A 22,704-nucleotide genomic window follows, 5' to 3' on the forward strand; every position below is an offset into this window, starting at 1 on the left:
AATTTAAGCTGCAATGACAACATATGCAATACAGCCAAGAGAGAGGGAAAAGAAAGGTTACATATGACCATTTCAATCACACGCTTTACAGCACAGAGTTCTGATAAATGCTTTGTTATTCCCACATTTTTATAATTGCCCTTTCATTCCTTTGAAGAAGAATTGTAGTCATAATCTGTTCGGCTTCGAGGAGTTCAAGAGCAAAGCATACAGGTTACGTGTTGGTTACAGCAGCCACAGACGCAAGGGCAGGCAGGGTGGTGCCCCGGTCCAGCCGGGGGCTGGGGATCTGCAGCAGCGATGCAAGAGCTCTGGGCTAATGGGATGCGGGAAGAGAACTTCTGTTTCCTACAGAGACCCATTACAGAGCATGCCTACTTACAATAATAATGAAAGGCAAACTAAGCCTGCGCTTTCCAGACCCTTAGCCCTCTTTCACCCAATAGAGCACTGACAGCAGCAGTAGCCTTCGCTCATACTTACTTCCCACATCATGAGTGTTAATGGGGCCACCCTTCTAAATGAGGTGGCAAGACAAGCCTTATTGGGCTCAGAAAATGATCTTTTTCTGAAAATAATAAAATTGAATAGATTTCTGTCTATTACAATGGCATTTTTCAGGGACTGGATTCTTCTTACATAGACCACCAGCAATAAGATAATTTTCAGCCAGTACTAAGCTAAATATATATATATTTCTAACTCAAAACAACTTCAAAGATGCATCACAGAAGACTGAGTCGAAGCCAAATTAGAACTGTGGATTAAATAGACATTTTCAAAAGGTGTGTGTGTAAAAGGCTCAAAGATATTTCTCAGTTCAGGAAACAAAACTTACGTTTTGGTTGCTTTTTTCCTTTGCAGACAGATCATTCAAAGGAAGCCAAAACCACACATTCACTGAGAACAAGCATATGGAGCACCCAATGGGGTTCTTCCCCAATTGAAGTGCTTTAGGCACACTTAACAACAACAGCTTCCACATTTTTTCCTGAACTATTATTTTCCCTTTTTCTATATCTACCATTTTTGTGAGGTATGTCTTTAAACCAATCTGTTAACATATGTAATTAGTGTGCCCTTTTTTGCCACACCACTATGGGGAGAGAATTTTGTCCTTTATCCAGTCTGGAAGTACTTACAGGACAGACAGCAACCAAAGAAGGAGCTGAATAATAGCTGTGAATTTTATTGTTGTAATATTATTAATTTAAGCCTTCTATAAAACAGTTTCTTAGGGATGGGCATGAAGGAGTGGAACATTATAGGAATTTCTGTAATTTAGTACCTCAGAGCAATGAACAGTAGAGGAAATCTTCAAGCACTTGTCTCCAAATCAATGCTTCCTTGCTTGTAAGGTAGAGGCAGGGAATGTTTTATTCTCAATATTTCAGAAATGGCTAAATGCAGCTCAAATGACAAAACTTTTAGAATACGTACTTTACTTAAGCTTTGAACCTGCTAGAATCTGGCAGGATTTACACATTACAGAAAAAAGGATCTTCAGCTGCTGAAACAGTGAGGTGTAGTCAATCTCTATTACAGTCTAAATTTTGCTGTCATAACAGTAAATGAAAAATCCTTCCCAATCCCAAACATTGCAGTCAGTTGAAAATGGGTTGGGGGGGGGGGGCATCCCACACAATCAGCATCAATCGTATGGGGGTGAGGGGGCACCAGTCAAATTCTAGGAATAATTCAGATCTTAGAGTAATATCTCTCTGCATAGAGGCAACAAGTATTTGATGAAATCTTATTCTGTAGAAAGTGCTTTGTGATGTATGTCAATGAAAGAGGGCTTTGTATGCTGGCTTCATTTGCTCATGACAACAAGAACAAAACACCAAAACTGACAAATACAAATTTTCAGTGGTCTTTATTGAGATATACATATTTGCATAACCAGGACAAAACTGAAAAGCTGTCATCTACATTTCCCAGAGGAAAAAGAAGGGAAGAGGTAGGAGTTAAGACTGTTCTGAACGTAGAACTCTACTCTCCGTAGCTGTTGCCATCTACCAGCTTTTAGGCCCATGCCAACTAGTTGCATGACATTTGGTAAGTTTGCTTATGTCTTGATTTAGTCCGAATAAGTTCTGCAGGGGATAAAAGACAGGAGACCTGTCGGGAAAAAAGTAGTAATTAGAAACTTTCAGATACTGAAGATCAGACTGATTTTCTTCAGAAAGAATACTCACTAGGCTGAAGAAAGCCTTCACTCATTTTCTAAAATAATGAAGGTGTTGAGTGAGGCGTAATTTGCATTCTTGGCTATAATAAAAGCGGGACCAATATTTTACTGTATGTTCTAATGTGAAGAAGAAAACTGTGATGTTCTACTGGTATGCAAAAAAAGTGTATCTGAAGTAGCGTCGTATTATGTACAATACAAAATTAAGTACAGCAGAATTACGCAGTATGCTGTCCCTCGCCAGCACTGATAAACATCAAGTGTTTTCACAAATGGAACAATAGCATCCATTATGTTGTCTCAGAATATGCATGCTTCATAATTAACATTATTAGAAGAGGAAAACTCTCTTCTGTAAATGCAGTGCAGTTAAGTGACATTCATAATACCTACCATGCAGTCCATTAACCTCAGCAATTTTAAGTAGCATCATAGTCATCCATGGCATTTCAGATTTCTCACAGCTTCAAATCTGTGGGCAGCTTCACAAGCTTTTTGCAAAGTTTCTCATGACTAGGACATCTGCAAAATTCCCTCCAGACCTTTCTTCAATTCATCTCTTGTTACACACTCAGTAATTCACATCTCTGAATAAGGATAAAGGTACGTCCTTAAAACCATGCTCTACTGAACACAATATCTTTTTTAAAAAACTTACTGGTAATTTTAGGTACTGTAAGATATTAAAAGCATACTGTTTCTTAATCTTACCTTTTTTCCCCATTTCAGTGTGAGTTTTTGATGAGCAGAGTTCCCAGTTGAGTCTCATAGTGAGGAGTCAAAACAACCAGATATCAATCTTCTGGCTTTTACCAACTAATCCACTGCTTAACATAGGTGTCTTCAAAGGTTTTAGCAACTTCACTATTTAGGTGAAAAAAAGTATATATTTTATAGTCATGTGAAACAGTGCAACACTGCCTGATATGTTGCTTAGAGACAACAGCTCAAAGCAGAATCCTAAAATATTCAAGAAATTACAGTATTGTGTGAGTATTGGTGGCTAGTATTTTAATGTTCTGTTTCATGTTTTGTAAAAGTGATTTTCAATCCAGAAGACAGGACAGGGAATCCACTTCTCTTTAGGTAAATAGCCATTGAAAGTTCTCTCTTTTGGTTTTTAATTTCCACTTAGTTGCTCTCGAGTTTGGCCTCTCTCCTGACGTTCATTTTGCTGAATTTTTTTTGTATTCAATAACTGTGAAAGAAAGAGTATTAAATACTGCTTCACTGTCAAATTTTCTTCCTGGATGTGTACTCAGGAAATACGAAAGGGTAGAACTGGGATGCTAAATTTTGGCATAGTGGTTTTTGTTAATTTCTTTAATCCACACAGGGAAGAAATTGGTGCATCTTCGTTAATTCTGATCTCATGAAACTGGTATTCTTGTCCTGCAAGGAATTGATTCAGATTTCATCATCGAAAATGAAGCAGAACTGCTATAACAATAACACCTTTAAGTTACCTCTCTTACAATGTATTCATAGTCCTGCCTCCTTGGCATAAATACCTTTGTATTTCTGATACAGATACGTGAGAGGCCTATCTGAAGAAACATAGATGTTAAAGGAATTCAGAGATCAGCATGCACAGAAGAGGATGTCATCTCTTCCTCTCTGGCTGGCAGTGCTAAATAATGTTGCACTGTATAACTCAATGTAATACGAAATGAGAAAGATATTTAGATCCTCAGAGCATGCTAGTGTCTAAGAAAGAAATACAAAATACCCTGGATCTTATACCCCAGGGCATACACCCAATTTACATTAGTTTTAGAGGAGAAGAGGCAATATATGCACTCTCTCAGAAGTCAAATCCTACCTATCCAACTTGCTGTTCACCTTGTATGATGCAGACTCTAGATATAGATCCTCCAAATGGCATATGAGCGGACATCTTTAACTGGTCTGGATTATCCATAAAAAGTCCCGTGTCTGAGCTTGTTTAGGGTTTTGAGTCTAAGGGTCAGGCTGCAAATTCCAGAATTTTGAAGGACTACATGCGACTGTAGTCTCATGAACAGGGTGAAAAAAGAAAACAGATTTGTGATCTGAATACAACAAGGGAAAGACAGTTGTTTTAGATCTTGGTTGTACGACACAACTAAATTTGCTAAACTAAAACCTAAATTTGCAATGGCTCATTTCTGTCAGGGTAGTTATAACTTACCAACTCCTAGCGAACGCAGGCAGCAGTCACACCGAATGGCTTAGCGTGCTTCGTTACAATTATGGGATGCCAAACCCCGCTATGCCAGCATAAAACTCATTTTGGCCTGGCAGCTTTCCTACTCTATGTATTGGCCCTAGGTGACGCACAGTTTTTCACAGACCGATGCCTTAAGTCTCCAGGGATTTCTGGGAAAGGGCTCTCTAGCAGCTGCTCAAGCCGCCGTGCCCGCGGCCGTGCGGCAGAGCCCATCGAGCCCCGCAGAAGGCCGGGAAGACATCTGCGGCACCACCCTCCACTCTCTGCAGCTCCCACGGATGCTTTAGCTCTGCTCCCACAGCCCACGGGAATGCTCTGAGTCACAACTCAGAACGTAAAACCTGCGTCTGCAAGAGGGTTCCTTCTTTGCAAGTAATGGGAGATGATACTCTGACTAGGGAAAAAAAAAGCCAGAATGTGGCTTTCATCTGAGGAATGATGCTGTAGCCAATGTCCCGCACCCTCAGTCAGCTCCATGTTTGATTTAAACTTGTCCAAATGAAGGGCAAAAAAATTTCATATATGCTTGACAGGCAAAAGATGACACTTCAAATTAAAGACAAATAATAGAGAGAGAAATATATTTTTGTACTTTTTAACATATACCAGTGCTGTCTACAAGCCACTTTTTTTTCCCAAAGAGAAATGTAAACTAACTAAACACTAAGAATATGTTTGATAAAACAGAGTATCCAAATTTGTAAGATACACTTTATAAAGGTCATTTTCTGTAATGTTACACTGATCACCACCTGATTAAATTGCCTACTGCTCCGAATTTAATGAGAGACTGAAAATTCTCAATGGTAATTGGGACAGCCGATTCTTTAAAGAGAGAGAGTGAGTGGGTAGCTAGTTGAAGCACAGAAGAATGCTTATTAGTGTGGAGGCGGAAGAAGTCCTTACCGAGAAAAACAATTAAAGACTATTTTATTTGGAAAACATTGAATTTTTATTTGTGCTACTTCACTAGAGTCCTGGATACAGTATCAATTCCAAAATGAGTGGGGAAAAAAAAAAGAAAAAAAAAAATCCAACAGCCAATAAGCCAGCACTCTCTCTCTTGCCTGCAATTGCATACTGTATGGTAAATTCAATGATTTCGCATTTTTCAGTATAAAAGATCTGCAAGTATTATCAGGAACTCTCTAAGTGATTTGTATCTTGCCCTGTTTTTCTTAAAAGTAAAAAGTTTGTTACTCCAAACAAAGCCATTTTCAGGAAATCCAAATACCCAGAAAGATATAAAGACAAAGACAGTAACAACTATCTGATTGAACACTACAGAACCACTACATTAGAAAATAAGAAATAATTTCAGCTTAAGTAATATAGTCCCATAAAGGCACTAGGTATTATTTATGCTTCTGCAGTAAGATTATCAAAAAGTTTTACTGGGGATTGAAATGGCACTAAAGTAAACTGCTGCTAAGTTTGTGGCTCAGATGTGTATTAGGAACACAATGATAAAAGGAAAAATGACTGTATTTTTTAAATCATAGTCAGATTTTTCTTCTGCCTAAAAGATAGAGTCCGTTTCAAATAAGTATTATTTAAAGGAGATCCCATGAACTGCATTATATAAAACATCAAGCAAGGCAATTGCAGTACAACTTCTGAGTTCATAATCAACAGAATTGCTGATATTTTTATGTCTTTAAGCCTGCAACTCCATCTTGATATCCATATTTTACCCCGACTGCAAAATGCATATCAAAAGTCCAGACTGACTTATTTGTAAGTTAAAATGTGTCATAAAAGCAAAATTTTAGTTTATTAAAAAAAATTGCAAGCACTTAAGACTGTATTTTAAAAATATCATCGAAAAAATGGTAATTCAGTGGTTCTAAATGAAAGGAAAAAAACAACATAAGGAAAATCTTTAAGTCTGTTCTAGTTCTAAAATGACTAGTCCAGCTGTCAGGAGCTCTGATGGGTCTGGGATCCTCAGGTCACTGCCAGGAGGACCGTACAAGCGCCTCGGCAGAAAAGTGCTCTTTCAGAAGCTGCATTTGATGTTCCTTGTCCATTCTGTGCCAGGAGCATGCCAAAATACAGATGAATTGTGGTTCAAGACCGGGGTTAAAATCTGTCCTCAAGCATATGAGGTTTATTGCTCAGTTGAAAGACTGACTTGTTTTCTAGTTCCCAATTTTCTTTTCTTTCAGAACAGGCATTTTATTTAGAATCATATCTGGCTGGGTGAAAAGGACAGACATCAACTGCTTATTCATCCGTCTGGTATAAAATGTTTAACAAGGCACTGTGAGAGTGGCAAAATGTGCAAAACAAACAGCAAGCTCAAGCTATAAGCAGCAGAAGAGATTGAAGCATGAGCAACCACAAGCACGAGCAACCTGGCCTCTCTTCCAAGCCGCCAGAAGAAATGGACTTCAGTAAAATGTTATTTCCTTTTTTAAGAGAAAACAAATGCAGGTTCAGGCAATTCCCACCAGGTCTGTTATAATTTACAGTGGGCACAGGCATCACTCCTGGCACCCTGTTCAAGGAGAATAGGGGGAGGGGAAGAGCTCCAACAACTTCCAGCAGAAGAGAGGCTTAACTCTTCACAGCACAGTCCTTCTTGTGTGCAATGAAAAGGGACTTCATTGCTCATTATGGCTTACTAGTGCTATTGCATTATAAGTTATCACAAATAATCAATAAAAAAAATGTTTAAAAATACTCAGGCACAGTAGTACTTTCAGATTGCCTACAGAAGGGGTTCAGGTTAGAAAATAAATTCTTGTTTTGAAAATCTTCTCGCTTATCTTTCCCTGAAGAGACTGAAATCCTTTTGCCTATACCATGAATCAAAATTACCTTCCTCTAGTCGACCTCCACAGGCTTGGAGCAGATGCCCCGTCCCTGGTAAGAGGTCTTCTCTGCCCTGCCCTCAGACCAAGCAATTTGTAAGGCTTTTGATTGCAAATGAACAAGGAAGAAATCTGTGCAGACCCCTCTGCTCACAGGAAAGCTACCCTTACACCAGCTCTTCCCACCCCTAACCCCTCATTTCCTGCGATAGGTACGAGATACACCCCAGAACAAGATGTCTGCATAAGTGAGAAGTTCACAGAGCTGTCATAACCTGCACGGGAACCTTATCCATCAATAATTCAAGTCAGCCCTTCAGGTATTCTAACTTCAGGAAGGATCAGGTAGCACTTACGCCCTTGTCAATCTCACGTGCCCGTGACTGGAGGGCAGGAAGAGGGGTGGCACCAGCTCGGGGCTTGTTCTGGTGCCTGGAACATGTCGTAACCTCACTCCAACAGAAAGGAAGGATGCTACATTAAATATCCCTTTACTTCACTGTATGCCCTTACCAGGGCTTTTGGGTGGTTTTTTTTGGACCTGTTTGAATGTTGTTATGGAGTTATGAACTCTGTTCTGATGTAGAGGAATTTTGGAGAGGTTCCCCTCGTCCCCCTTTAGCACGGGACAGTGAGGAGCATCCGTGGCAGAGCCCGCGTTTTCTGATTGAGCCTTCCCTCACTTTTCAGTCTTTGAAGAAGAATAAGAACCTAACAATGTTTCTGCTCTAAATGAACTTTCAAGCCTATGTTTACCAAATGGTTTGTAATTCCGGGAGGAAAAGGGGAAAAAAGAAAAAAGAAAAAGAGAGAGAGAAAGAAGAGAGACTGTAAAAGCTAGCTTAAATGTTTGAGCCATAATATTTCTAGGACCGTTTCCATAATGCTCAGATTCCAGTGGCATTGTAAGATCACCATTCAGTGGTCCAGTGTGTAAATCACTGCCTCAGAGAAAGACAATCCCTGACAGAATACAGACAGGAGAGAGGCAGGTAAGAGCAAGACAGTTACGATTACTAAACTACACAGTGGTTATTCATTTCACCTCTAAAGAGAAAGCGCATTTTATTACCCACTCCATCTGAACTCTGTTCTGTAAGCCTGGTTCTTTTATACATGAAGACTACGTTACTGAAGTACTAAATGAACATAAATAACATTTACATTCAACTTGTCGTTCCTGTGTCACAAAGCTTAAGAATGCCAAGTAGATAAATCCAAACAAATCTAATTTCACATTTCATGATAGAGAGATTCAGAAATAATAAAGCATAACAATATAATAGTGGAAAGGAAAAAATAAAACCCTGCATCATATTGGGTTTCATTTTATTCTCTGAGAGATACACATTGCCATTAATTCTGCAGGCTATATACAAAGACAAGGACATTTAGTCATAAAATCACTGTCAGTGAATTGGTAACTGTCAAGAATCTGTTCATCACAACACTTGTTTCTTCTTGATTCACTTTAACAAAACTGAATATTAATGCACAACAAAAATAGTAGTCTTTGCATGCAAAACTTATGTGTTTCACTGAAGACACCCCCACTTCCTCCTACCAAACAGCTGTGTACAATAGTATATTCCAAAAAATTTTCTTTAATGCTAGAGCACCAAAGAATGGCTGAGGTAAAAGGAAGTCTTTTTGTCAAAAGCCTTGTTTAGTGAAGGCACTTGAATGTATTTTTATTTTATTTACCAATTATAAAGCTGCTATCATATTACGTAACTTATTCCAGGCCAGAATTAATCTACAATAAAGCTATGATCTGAATGAATCTTTACAGAATTATCGGCACTTTCTACACCATCTATTGGTGAACTAAAAAGAGACACCAAAAGAGGTCTTACTAGGAAAATAAGCATTATGGATAGACATGAATACCTGTGATTAATCAACTATTCATGTGTGCAGGGGAAGCAGAGACACAGTGAGAAGTGCACTTTGGGTCCAAAACAGGAGTAGTAAATCTCAAAATAGATATATGAGCCAAGAACAATAGTTGACAGTATTTATCTTGTGGCTAATTGGTGCACCGAATCAAGTACTTTGTATCTTGCTATGCGCAAGGGTATGGTCTGAAACGCAAGGCTTTTGATAGTTCTGTTATTGAGAAAATTTATATGATGGAGATACCTCTTGTGTGGATGTGTTAAGTTTAAGTCTACAAGCTCAGGCTAATGTCTTGATTCGTTTCAGCCTGTAGGGAGTTTGTGCAAAGTAACATTAGCCAGTTCAGGCTAGCCTGAATGCCACAGAGGGTGGTTCTGGGGTGATTTATTTCAGGACAGGTTTTTCATCCAGTGCAAATTGCAACTGCTTAGTGATGTACTGAAGAGCTTCCAGCCTGGAAGGACATGCGATGACCAGGTGTGCAGAACCAACATCAGTTTTCTTTTATACTGCAGGAAGTTAATGCATGGTGACTAGGTTGTATTCTCAAAAGTTTGATCTTTTTTTACTAATAAAGTATTCTTGGTGATCAATAGCTTCCTTAGATTGTGCACTGGGCCTCGTCTTGACGAATTTGCCTGCTTGCTATGCACTGTCCTGACTGTGAACATACTGCTTACCCATTTAGCACTACTTTAGGTTTCCAGCAGAGAGCTGAAGAAGCCATGTCCTTACTGAAGGGCAACAGAGCTGTGGCTAACACCCCTGAATGAAATGGCATTGCGCTGAAGCTTTAGAACCAAGACAATCATTATTTGTCTGTACAAAACTAAAGAAAACAAAAGGATGTTTCTGTTACTAATTAGGAAAAGTATTCATCTCCAAGGCTTTACTTCAAGGAATAGGTGGCTGAAAGCAGTGCACTGGCTGCTAAAGCTCTTGTTTCATTGAGCAATGACAGAGTTAAGTAACTTCTGTTTGGACCACCAGGCTGAAATCATCACACTTCAGCAATGCAATTCCCCATGACCCAAACTTCTCCATTCAACACAGGCAGCAGTTAGAATCCTAGCAAGCGCTGCTCAAGGTGGCACAGAAGGTAGGTCAAGTTGGAGCTTGGGCCTGACACTAACATACATCAGCAGCAAGAGGCAGAGACAAGAAAAGGAAAGGGCAAAGGGAATCTATCACATATATTTTAGGAAAAGAGACAGCATGATCCCTGTGGACTGGGCACAAACATGACAGTGTGCTCTGTTGCTGGCCAGCAAACGGATAAAGGGTTGCACAGAATGCAAGGAGAAAGAAAGGAGAGCCTACTGGAGATACTTGTTCATCTGACATTTGCATGGGCAAGTGGAAAACCTGAGACAAGAACTAGTCCGAAAATGAAGCTGTGGGTTTCTCCACACAGGCTTTCCACATACTCTAAGGGAAGCACTGCTTGAACTAGTACACATGGAAGGGAATTTTGTCATGTTAAAGGACTAAAGTTTGCAAACATGATCGTCAAATATCATAAAAGGGCACTATTATGCTTTCAGGAACAGCAGTCAGAATAGATTTTTTAGGTAAAAAAATATAGACTATTGGCCTCTGGTGAGGGGTGGGGGAAGAAACTGAACTACAGAAACATCAGATTCCCAGACACTAAAGTTGATTTAACAACCTGATTTTCAAGATGCTGCGTTCAGTCAGTTATATATAATTTTCCTATGCTTAATGTTCACTTTAAGTGAGTACAGCTATGCTAATTATAACCTCACTGCACTCTCACTCTCCATGGGGCTCCTACTTTGCATAGGGCCACATTTTAATTAAAGAGAATGTTTTCTTCTGTGCCACTGATACCCATCCAGACCTCCTTGCAGAGATTTCCTCTGGTCCAACGGTGTACATATATAACAAATCTGTGCAAAGTGGTAAAGTAGCTGCAGCTCTAATGTGACTGAAAATAAAACTTCAGCCTCTCTTGCTCACAGGTTGCCTTCTTTTTTTACTTCAACTTTCAGAGCATTGTGAACACTGGAATTGATAATGTTTGCTGCCTCTCCTTTTCTGTTTTTTCTAGAATCATGCAGTAATAACATTGAGACTTCTCCAGAAGTCTCCACAAAATTCAGATGATGAGAGATACTTATATTAATTGACAAAACTAAAGTAAGAATAGGAAAATTCCTTCTTCCTCAGATCTCAAGATTTCACTGAAAGAAATTTGCATTTGGTATTTTCCTCACATGGATTGGGCTTTTGGGCATAGATCCAACAGGACAGATTAAAAGTTAATTATTTCCATTCACCTTGCGATATTCAAAATATATGGTGCTGTCATGAAGAATGTGTATGGGACCTTAACTGGAATAACAATAATAAGCCCTTTTCCTTCTATTCCCAGGTATCAGAGAAATAATACTAGAGATAACAAGAAAAATATTCTTATGCTAACATTTAATTGAAAGATTTTGTACATTCAACAGAAACTTGAAAAACTTATTTCCTGTTTGTATCTTAATTCAAAATAATAACCTAATTAAATTTCTGTAAATGGTAATCTACATTTCTGTAAATTGCAATCAAGAGAAAACAGTTCATACACTAAAAAGTTAAAATGCTGGAGGCAAATGCTTTCTGCACACAAAGTCTCTTGCCCTAACTCGATAGTTTTGTATTTCAGGTCAAAAACATTGGTCATAGGTGATTTTGGAGGTGTGCTACAGTATCCTCCGTGTCAAAAAGATCGGCACTAAAGTGCCCAATGATCATACAGAAACAGTTCAACTAACCCAGATGTCACTGGCCTAGGTGACATGGTTATCATCTTCCCCCTTGCAGCAACAGATCTACTAGTGGAAAAATTACTGCCTCCTCCGTTCCTCCAAATTGTCTGTCTATATGCAATTTTGCCATTTTGCTTAGAATACAGAGGTAGCTACATATTGCCCCGCTATAAAATATGTATTTCTGCTTTACTCAAGCTCATTTGGCAGAAGCTGAGGAACAAGCTGGCAGAATTGTCCTCCTCTGGAGGACACGCAACAGCGACCACTGAGGCATGGGACACCCCTGCCGTGGCAGGGCAGTAGCAGGATCTAACCCTGCCCTTTCCCAGTCCTGCTAATCCATCCTCAGCTATTCTCACAGATGCTGCCAGTGCATTACTACTGTCATTCTAGCATTTAAGCAAAATTATTCTAAGTGAGAGCAAGCTATAATTCACCATAACTATTTTTCATCAGAATACAAGATGTGGGTGATTCAGCATCCATGCCCTTTCACAATCCCAAGTTCCCACCAGTTCCAGCAGAGGCACTATCGCTGTGCCAAGATGGCACTGCAGAGTGTTCGCTGTGAGCAGTCAAGTATTAGGAAGAAGGATGAAAGCACCTGAACAACTTCTGCTAAGTCCTGCTAACACACAAAAAATGGTTGAGCCAAGAAAATGGCCCAAGGTCATACAGAAAATATGGCATTAACAAAGTTACTAATTGAAAAAGACCGTTAGAATAATACAGCCTCTGTTCTTAAACACAGCAGGTCACTGTCAGCTTCATTTGCCTTTTTACTGGGGTAAACACGAGGACCTAAGATGTCTGTGCGACCACTGTGAAGAAACAAAGAATTCAGGGCATATGCATATCTTGTTTATATTTTAAGGGTTTTCTTGAGAGACTTGAATGCTCACATATGAGCAATGCCCATTATTATTATTATTATTATTATTATTATTATTATTATTATTATTATTATTATTATTATTACTACTACTACTACTACTACTACTACTACTACTACTACTACTACTACTACTACTATTAGTATTACTATGCGTGGATATGATTACCACAAGGTTGTGACCTTTTCTTCCAGGCACTAAGTTTTCTACACAGATATACAACTTGTCAAACAGCCTTTTTAGTGCAATCTGAGCACCAAGGCATGAGTATATATCACTTACCGTCTTGTTCCAAACCTTTGAAGCTTTACTTTCCTTTGGTTGGCTCAGATCACTAGTTAGAAATCTTCCTCCAAAAAAAAGTATTCTCGTACTAAGAACGGGGTTCAAAGTACATGTGGTTTCCAGGGAACATCAGTATTGACTGCAATGGGAAGTTCAGAGGTGGAGACTCAGAATTCCTCAGCAAGGACCAAACCAGGAGAGGAGCGCCTGAGGAGGAGGGTCAGAGACTAACTGAGGAAGTGAATAGCACTGAGATGGAGAACCAGAGCTGGGACAGGTTGGAAATGAGACAGAAGGCATAATCCTGATCATTGCCAGGAATTTAAGATACTCAGCATTACTCTTCTAGTATCACAGCAAGAACCTCTGAATCTGGCTCGCAGACAGACCCATTCCTATTCAGTCCTGGGCCACAGGCTATAAACAACCTGCCCCAATATTGCCTGTTCAGTTCACAAAGGTCTGTGCCACATGAACACCAGTAAATAAAACTCACCAAGGAACATTCGCTTACTGTGAAGCCAACATGCACAGCTTGTCCAGACAACTCTCTGGATAACTCTCTCCTCCAAAATAGGTTGGCTACATCCAAGAAGCTGCTGATGGGTCTTGTCCTTAGCCCCAGCCACCACCTGTCCATGTCTAGGAACTGCCTGAGAGACAGATAGTTTTGGCCCCAAGGGAAAAAAGCAGTGACAAAAACCCCTATGCTAACAATTTAACAATATGGAAAATAATAAAATCTGTGGATTGAAAAATGACAATATCTCTGGATCTGTGGACAATATTAAGATCTGTGCACTGTATGGTTTTGTTTACTAGTATAGATGTAAGCCTAGGTCCTTATTTACAATCTGGTTGAAAACACATCTGTCATTTCTAATTTAAAAGAAAGAAAAAGGAAAGGAGAAAGGGAAAGGAGAAAGGGAAATGAAAAAGGAAAAAAATGGAAGAACAAAAAAAGAGCTCTGAGAAGCAATCTGAAAAACAAATCAACACAAAATCTGTGTTAAAAATATACTAAGCCAGTGGAACCTGTGCATACTCTCAGACGAAGAAGACCTCATCTCAAACTGCTGTGAGGGACATAAATATCTAGCTACTGGCCCTGTAAAAACAAAAAACCTGAAGTTTTGCAGTCCTGGATATGAACAAAATACTTCTCCTTTCAGTGTTAATAACATTGTTATTTGGACTTAAATCTGGGAGACATGACATGAGGAGCAAAAATAACTTTTGGAAATTTAGTGAGTAGCTATTGAAAAAATATTAACTCTTTACTTTGCAATAAATCTCTATCAATACCTAACACTGCAGAACTTGGAGTGCTGGAAGCTGGAACCTCATGCAGTACTGCTGAGAAGCAGCTCTGCCGCCCCAACATTTGACCGCTTGGTTCTTGTACCTTTGTGACGGGAATTGCAACTGCACAACTGGGAATTAATACAGGTTACAAGAGTGACTTTTAGTCTGGATTGGTTCTTTGCTCCCCTTCACTACGTGCTTGCACAGATGTTTCCATGAGCTTAGCGGTGGGGGAGTGTAGAATCCGTCAGCCCAGCTCAGGACGGGCTCTTCTCGTGTCAGCATTGATGTAAATCACTCTTGGGACCACAGGGCAAGGAGAGGCAGCCAAACCCCTCTCACCAGTGCCCTTGTGGAGGCAGCTGCACATGTAACTCCAGCAACATGAGCCTAAGTTTGTGGTGCTGTCACCAGTAAGTTTGTAGAAATGTTAATAAGAGTAATCAGAAGTTCCAGAAGACCTTTGGGAGCTACCATAGTACAAAGAAAAACAATATTTTAATCTCTCTCTTACTTAATTTCTCACTTTTGGATTCTAATATCACTGCTGAAATAGGATAGTATCACAGGCCAGAATTGGTACTACGGGAAATTAATTTATGACTGAACGTGAGTAATTCAGGTCATGTCCTGCTTTCAGCTTTCCCCCCAAAAAGGTGGATTGCATCCCCCAGTTGCCCTCCCCTTGCCGCACTCCCAGCATATGTACAGAGACAGCTTAGGTTTGGCAAGGTTTGGCCCTGTTCTCCAAGAGGGCAGTTTCTTACTACCTGTAGTGCTTCTGTAGCACAGCTCACAGATAATTACTGCCTCGTCAGGTTTCCAAAATGTTCCTCATCCATCTTACCCATTCTTTTCACCAGCTATTGTCAGGAGCTTTACATATTTGATAGTGTAATCTTCCTTTGCTTATTATTTGTTTTTATTATTATGGTACCATTATAATCTCATTATAGTCTTTTCTAGTTTCAATCATTGTATTTATTTTTTACTGAGTCACTGTAATTGCTTTTAGTTTTTAATAATGTTTAAAATTTCCACTCTCTGAAGCACACATTATCATTCCCATTATAAAATTTAGTTAAGAGGTTGTCAACAATCTTGGTTTGCGCTAGTCTTGGATTGATCTTTTTGCAATGCATGATACATGGAGCCTGTCTTGCCAATGCCTGCAGCCTACACAGGTAGATTCGCTTTTAAACAACAGGCTCATCAGCATATAAGAACTCATAGGAGAACTGGTATTTGTTATGAAGGAGAACTATTTTATAAAATCCTTAAAGCCTAGAAGCATTATGAATTTATTTTCCAGTCCATCCCACTGTGGGAATTACTGGTTTTCTACTCTGGGTGTGCTTGGTAAAACTACAATTTTATGACTAGGCTCTGAACTTCTTTTGTGACTGAGTGACCATTAAGCTTACAAAACATAATCACATCAATGAAGTGTAATAAAGTAACTCCCCTCTGACAGAAAATAAGAAGACATTTTCCTAATTTCCCAATTATTTCTCTCAGACATGAGATTAAGTGTATATCCACCAATCACACACACGCCCCCAAAGAAAAATTAAGTAAATAAGATCTGAAAATCAATCCTGGAATGTTTTCTTGCACAGGAATCCTGTAACCTGTCAGGAACCCACTTAAAATCAGTACAGCTTTACTCGGTTGCATGGATTGTCCCTGAGAAATGTTTGCAGAAGCATTGATTCAAATTCTAATGATGTAGTTATTTAGTTAACAGAGATATCTTTGCTAATACATCTGACTAAATCAATTGATATGTTTCTGATTTACCAGGATTGATGTTTTCCTAGAAATAAATAGAACTAAATGCAACTAAAATGCATTGATATTGTAATATAGTTGTTTGGTTTTGCTTTTTAAAAAAAAAAAAACTTAATTACTCTCTTGTGTAGGCAAGACACTTATATAGTAAAAATCCTTTTAAAAAATTAGGGCTTCCTTTTTTAAAATAACTTTGGACCTGAATTCATCAACAATTTGGGAACAACCTGAGCCCTCCTTTATCTTGGAACATTAGTTAGAGATGTGCACAAGTCCCATTGTAACAATGACAGAACTTTCATATGCAACAGGAAAAATATTGCACTACTCTGCTCAGGAAACATTTTTCAGTGTTTTGAGAAACATGACTAAGCACTTAATCCCATGCAAGTTGCATTCATCATACACATTGTAAGCATGTAATATTTGCATACTTTTAAAATTTGACTTTGAATTCTAATTGCTGGAGCTTTAGGACACAGCACATGCATTTACTTGCGTGCAAAACTAGATTAGAAAAATTTATGAGTATTTTGTGGTACAGGATCACTGGAAGGGGGGGAAGGTGGCTCTAGTGGATGGGTGTACTTCTCAGCAAGCCATGGCTTGACATCCTGTTATTCCGTATTGCACTTAACATCCAGATTCATTCAGAGGTACTGCTATGAAACTGCTCTTCAGCTTGTTCATCTGCATAACTAATGATCACTTTAGAGACAGAAAGATCCATCCATGATAACATTAAGACAAAAGTTAAAAGCTCTGAAGTTACAGACAGCTGGGAATAAGATAGTAATTTAAGTGTAATTTTCAGGAGAATATGCAGGCTACATTGTACAGGTAACAGGGTGTGATGAAGAAAGCATTTCGGCCTGCTTCTGAAGCCCTTAATTACCAGAGAAGCAACTCACATACAGTTCATTGTTTCACAAAGAGCTGGAAAGGATCATTAAATCATCTAGTTTAGTCTCCATTTCTCCACAGGCATCTACATTTCACATAAAAACTCCAGTCAAGTTGGTTGTCTAAAGCATAACCTTTTAAAGAGGCACACATCAGGTCTATGTAGTGGTCTTATTGGCAGCAGCATCTGCATCTTGGCCATTGAAATGTCAACGCTAAAGCATTTGCAGAAAAATTACACGCAGTAAAAATGAAAAAAAAAATTGGTGTAGATGGAATAACAAAGAGAGGGGAAAGGGAATTCAGTATTTTTAAAGTTTAGTTCTTGCCTCACTACGGCTAATATCTAATTTTATATTTAGCAAAATTGGCAAACAGCAATTACATTCCTAAAGGCAATCAGTGCATGCACCCAGCTATGCAAGTAAATAAGTAAAGCAGCAGAGATGAAGATCTTTAGATTTATCTGAAGTGCACGAGCAAGGTATTGGAATGACAAGTATCCTGCAAATTCCCATGAACCAAGGTCAGAAAGGCTAAGGAGCCTGGTGTTCAAAAGGGCTACCATTTGGCTAGATATTATAGTGCATGTCTCATGCATGTTCCAGAAATACACCTCTGACTCGACAGGCCTGGCATCTCTGAGCTGAAAGGGTCAAGCCAAAATTCCTCATGTATGATAGTTAGGAGACAAAACAGAGCTGAGCAGGAGCTGTTCAGAGATGAAGAATTTGCTACGGGAAGTGGATGTTCCACTGGCCACTTCCATCACCATCCTCACCATGGAAAAAAATTTTCCTTGTATGTAGTCTGTCTGGGTACTTGTTCTACTTTTCTCAGATAAATTGAAGAACCTTGTTTTAGACAATGCTTTCACTCTGGAGTGATGCTCATCTGGTTCAACCAAAATACACCTCTGTTTCTGAAAAGCCAAAGAGAAAGCTCTAAGTCTGACTGTGAGGCATTTTACCTAGATCTTAAGGGCTTTTCTTCTCTTTTCTGCATGCCCATATGTTTTTCCAAGATGCTTTAAAAAATGGAAGCAAGAAAACTGTAATATTTTAATATTGATTTAACAGCATCATTTATAATGCTGAAACCCTCTTCCTGTTCACTAGTCCTTTCTTTAAATACCATACCAATAAGTTAGCCCTTCAATACCCAGCACAATCTTAAAACAATGTCCTGAGTTCCTTGTCCAGCATCACAGAAGAGAAAAAGTTGAAACCTCCAAGAACATATTGTCTGCTATTCTAGTATTGTGACCTTTTTTTCTTGCTCCCAATGGGCCATTTCATTTTCCCCTAAACCAAAACAATTTTGTTGGAAGCTTACTAGACACAAATGAGATGATAGATTGATTTATACAACTGTCCACTCTAATAACTATCATTGTGTCCGAATTGTTTGTTTCAGATACAAGTTTTAGAAGATATTTTTTTCATATTTACCTCCAGTTTAGTGCTGACTGGGATTGAACCTGGTTCCACTTGTTGCACAGCCATTCCAGAAACAGCCCTGTTTCACTGCCGTCACAACAAACTTTTGAGATCTGTCTTTCAACCACTGTCCAGCCCATTAAGTCTGTGTTCTGCTATAATGGAGTGATGGTTTTAAAACCATCTGCATCAAGTCAAACAGCTTACAGCACTCTATACATATTTGGCTGAAAGAAACTGAAACCTTGAAGAAAATTTCTGCTGGCAAGACCTACTCTCATAAAAACATGTGAAAACCCATTACAGAGTCTAAACCTGTAACTGCTTACTAACAAAAAGGATGAGACAGGACTCAGTTTTTATATCAAATGAAACTAATTTGTTTCTGGAGTCATCCTGATTGTTACTTTGAATACTGGTATAATACTGACACTTATAGAGTTTTCTCAGTTATCCTTGAATTATTCCGGTATTAACAAAAAACCAGAAAACTTTCTCAAACAACTCTTTCAGACTCCTGAATGTAAATGACCTGACTCTACAGACACTAACATTATTCCTCAATACCACTGGCACAGAAAGTCTAACTGACTTGCATAATACAAAGCCTTCAACCTGACAAGTCAAATACAGAATAGAAATATTTATTGAAACCCTCTAATTTCTTTTATCATCAATACTGTAACTTTCTTCAACTACAATGGGTTTACTCCTCTGCTAATTTTTTTTGTTCTTAATTTATTTAAAATCCTCCATTATACATTGTTCTGCCAATTATATTTTTCACTAACGCCCTTGAGGAAACAGATTTTTAAGTGCTTTGCTGTATCAGGTCCTCATCAAGGAAGGAGTCAGACCTACAGAAGCTTTCCTATCTGTGATGACAGAAAGCCCAGGAGCCAATTCCATATCATTTTAATCTACACAGCCGTATTTGGAAATAATCTTGTCATTTGTTAACCAACCTGAGGTGATCCTGAGCAAAGGCAAACTCATTGAACTCTAAAATATTACGTTAATAGATTCTCCAGCAGCATTAGTGAACATCCCATACAGAAGATAAAGCTACTTCTGGATTGCAAACCAATAGTCAGACCTAAAATTCAATAGAGAATTTAAAAAAAAAAAAAAAAAAAAAAAATTGAAGTAAATGTTTCCAAAGACCTGAAGAAGTTAGAATTCGGCTATAGTTTCTTCAGGCCGTTCATTTCAAAAAAACTAACTAGCACACACAGGCTGAAAAAAAGTTCATTAGGTTTTAATATTAAGAAATCTGCAGGAGAAAAAAACCTAGATGGAAGGCAATTATGCAGCCTTTACTGTATGCATATATGCCCTTTAATTAATTTGCATAAAATACTTAATGTTCAAAATCATCATTGCAGCAATATGCCTAACTGGATTTGTATATTTTGTATAACATAAAAAAACAGAGTCATTAAACTCCTACAGATTTACTTCTCAGTGTGTAATTTGAATGCGAACATATTCAATTAAAAATACTTAAGTAATGAAAACAAGGATTATCACTGGGATGGTAGTTGTTTTATAAAAATATGCCAATATGAAATGCAGAAATAGTCAAGGATCACTGGTAGTCAGTCAACTGATTTTTTACTATCCTTTACTCATTGACTGCTGAACTTCCAGTACTATCTGTGCATCCCAAAGTCAATAACTATAACATAAATGAAGCTTTCATGTTAAAAATTCCAAGGCTGAAATTAATGAGAATAAGCTAAATGTTTTTCTTGCCCTTCTGCAAAGATTGCTTCTAAATTAATTCAGTGGAATTAACTAGATACTATGGATAAGGAGATATGCAGAAACAAGAATACTTTTTAAAAAGTGCTCCCTTTACCACAGATGGAGGGCTGGGGGAAGGAAAGTATGGAGGAAACAAATACTTGGTAATGAAGAAGTTATTATGCCCTAATTCCTATTTAACTAGAAGACAATCCATAACTGAATATATAACTGACTTCTTAAAACCAAGCTTTTAAACTAGGACTTCCTTCTTATGCTTCCAATTCACAGAGCTTAAGAAGGATTAATTAGTCGGGGCTGCTGTGTTGGTCTATGTCATTTGCTTTTCAACTAATATCAGCAACAGAGGCACATGTTTAATAAAATTTTTAAAAGTTTTAATTTGGGGTTAAAAAATAACTACAGGACAAATATTCTTGTGATCTATGAACTCTGATAACATTTTCTCTACCTCTGAAAGAGGAAATTTCCATGCACTTACTACACACTTGAGGAAAAAAACTTTGAAATAAAGAGTACAAGGCAAGATTTACCTTTCCCCAAAAGGTTTAGAAAAAATGGTCAAGGGCCAAGAAACAATTTCAACATTTTTTTCTTGGAAAAGAGAAATCTCAAATCAAGGGCACTAGTTTCCAGATACATAAAATGTCATTGCAAAAAGAGATAACAACCATTTATTCTCCATGTCCGTGGTGGACTGAACCATATTAAGTTTAAAGTTGCAGCAGGGCACATTCAGTTTGAAATATTTTGCACAATATCTAACAGTAAGACTGATCAAACACAGACCTACATTGCTTCAGAAAGCTGTGGAACCTGTTATAGGCTGCACAACCATCAGGAACGACCTCCAGGCAGGCAGGAATAGAGCTTGCGCTGGACAAGGGGAAGAGACTATATGATCTGTTCAAATCCTCCTCCAGACCTAGAGGTCTTCTGTGATTATTTGAATGAGTTAAAATGGAAAAGTACATGAAAAACCTGTGGCCATCAAATCAGATAGATACGATCACAATGAAAAATGCAGTTTTGTACTGGATTAAAAAACATGCCTTTAGGCAGAACTCTTGCATATATCACATTCTCCAAAAAGTCAAAATTATCATAAAATTATTTCATTAAACTATATGCAGAATTAGTCCTCACTTCGATAAGAAATTACGCATATTGGCAGATTGTGTTACAAGTTAACAGTTGCCGTCCACAAGGAAGATATCAAATGTTACAATACAGAACATGCTTGTGAAGACACAGAGGGAGATACTACCCAACTGTACCAGAGAGCCTAAATTATGGACAAGCCTTATCATCATCAAAGAACTTAGGAAATGCCAATCCAGGCTAGCTGGAAAGGAAGAATACTTCTGAAAAGCAAATCCCTGGCAATAAGAATCAATTGTGTTAGAGCTAAGATGTGCTGCTTCTGGGAGTCTGGAAACTCAGTCTAGGGAGCAACAGCACCGTGGAATGACCGCCCTGCCCTCACCCTGAGTGTCCAGGGTGCAAATAGAAAGGACTAATCAAACACAGACCTACACTGAAGTTAAAAGAATGGATGGAAATTAACTTTATTGCCCACCCACAAAAAAAAAAAAAAAAAAAAAAAGAAACACACAGAACCCCCGAAACCCAACAATGACAAAAAAACACGTATCTTTGTTTCTGTCGCAAAATCAGCTGACTCTTGGCACTCCCATCCCATCCTTTTCATATGGCTTGAGAGACAAAATTCAAGAATTTATGTGCTGTGCACATGTGCCCAATGCCAGGAGGAAGCAGAGAGGAACAAAACACCAAAATATTTGTACTGCAAGCTAAACCTCCCAGGTTCTTCTAGAATGCTCAAGGTTAAGCCTTGGCTAACATCAGATTCCTTGAATGGGAAAAGAAATATTTATGGTACAGTATTTATACCTTAGTCAAAAGATCCAACAGGAAGGCAACAAAATTCAAGTTAAATAACAACACAGTTTTGTAGGAAGCCATATGTCTTCTAAAATGCCAAGCAAAGATGTCAGTGACAGTTAAGGATGCTCTGCAGTTTACTGTTGATTTGTCAATAATTTGCATGACGATATGCTAAAGATCTTTTCAGAGAAATCCGACGAGCATTACACAATGCCAAAGCTAAGAAACTGTAGCCCAAAAGACTACATTACTCAAGTGTAAGTATAGTGAATATGAACCTAGGAAGTGTTTCTGACATGATTAAAAAAAAGAGAAAAAGAAAAATTCAGGTAAGTTATAAAGAACAAAATTAGAAGATCAAAAAGAAAGGCAGCAAAACTAGAGACAATAATAAGCGCATAAAATCCTATAGGGAACTGCAAAACATTAGGCATGGAAATCAGCAAAATATCTAATAAAGTGATAAAGCTGCCAAATAAAAAAAAAAGGACGAAAAGAACTACCAACAAGGGAGAAGA

At 38.3% G+C, this 22,704-nt stretch overlaps 1 protein-coding gene and 1 long non-coding RNA gene across 8 annotated transcripts in view; both read right to left on the minus strand.

Annotated features, from left to right (window-relative positions):
• The window catches only part of DLGAP2 (DLG associated protein 2), a 480,050-nt gene that overhangs the window by 361,681 nt on the left and 95,665 nt on the right, over nt 1–22,704 (minus strand). The window lies entirely within an intron of this gene.
• Nucleotides 1,985–13,156, minus strand: LOC148053460 (uncharacterized). The gene is made up of 4 exons (XR_015708320.1): nt 13,071–13,156; nt 2,903–3,583; nt 2,585–2,778; nt 1,985–2,121 (listed from the first exon to the last, which is right to left on the minus strand). It is a non-coding gene; the product is annotated as an uncharacterized LOC148053460 (long non-coding RNA).

Source organism: Nipponia nippon, unplaced genomic scaffold (genome assembly GCF_047370975.1).
Source record: "Nipponia nippon isolate SJK-2023a ecotype South Korea unplaced genomic scaffold, ASM4737097v1 scaffold_4, whole genome shotgun sequence".
Taxonomy (NCBI): domain Eukaryota; kingdom Metazoa; phylum Chordata; class Aves; order Pelecaniformes; family Threskiornithidae; genus Nipponia; species Nipponia nippon.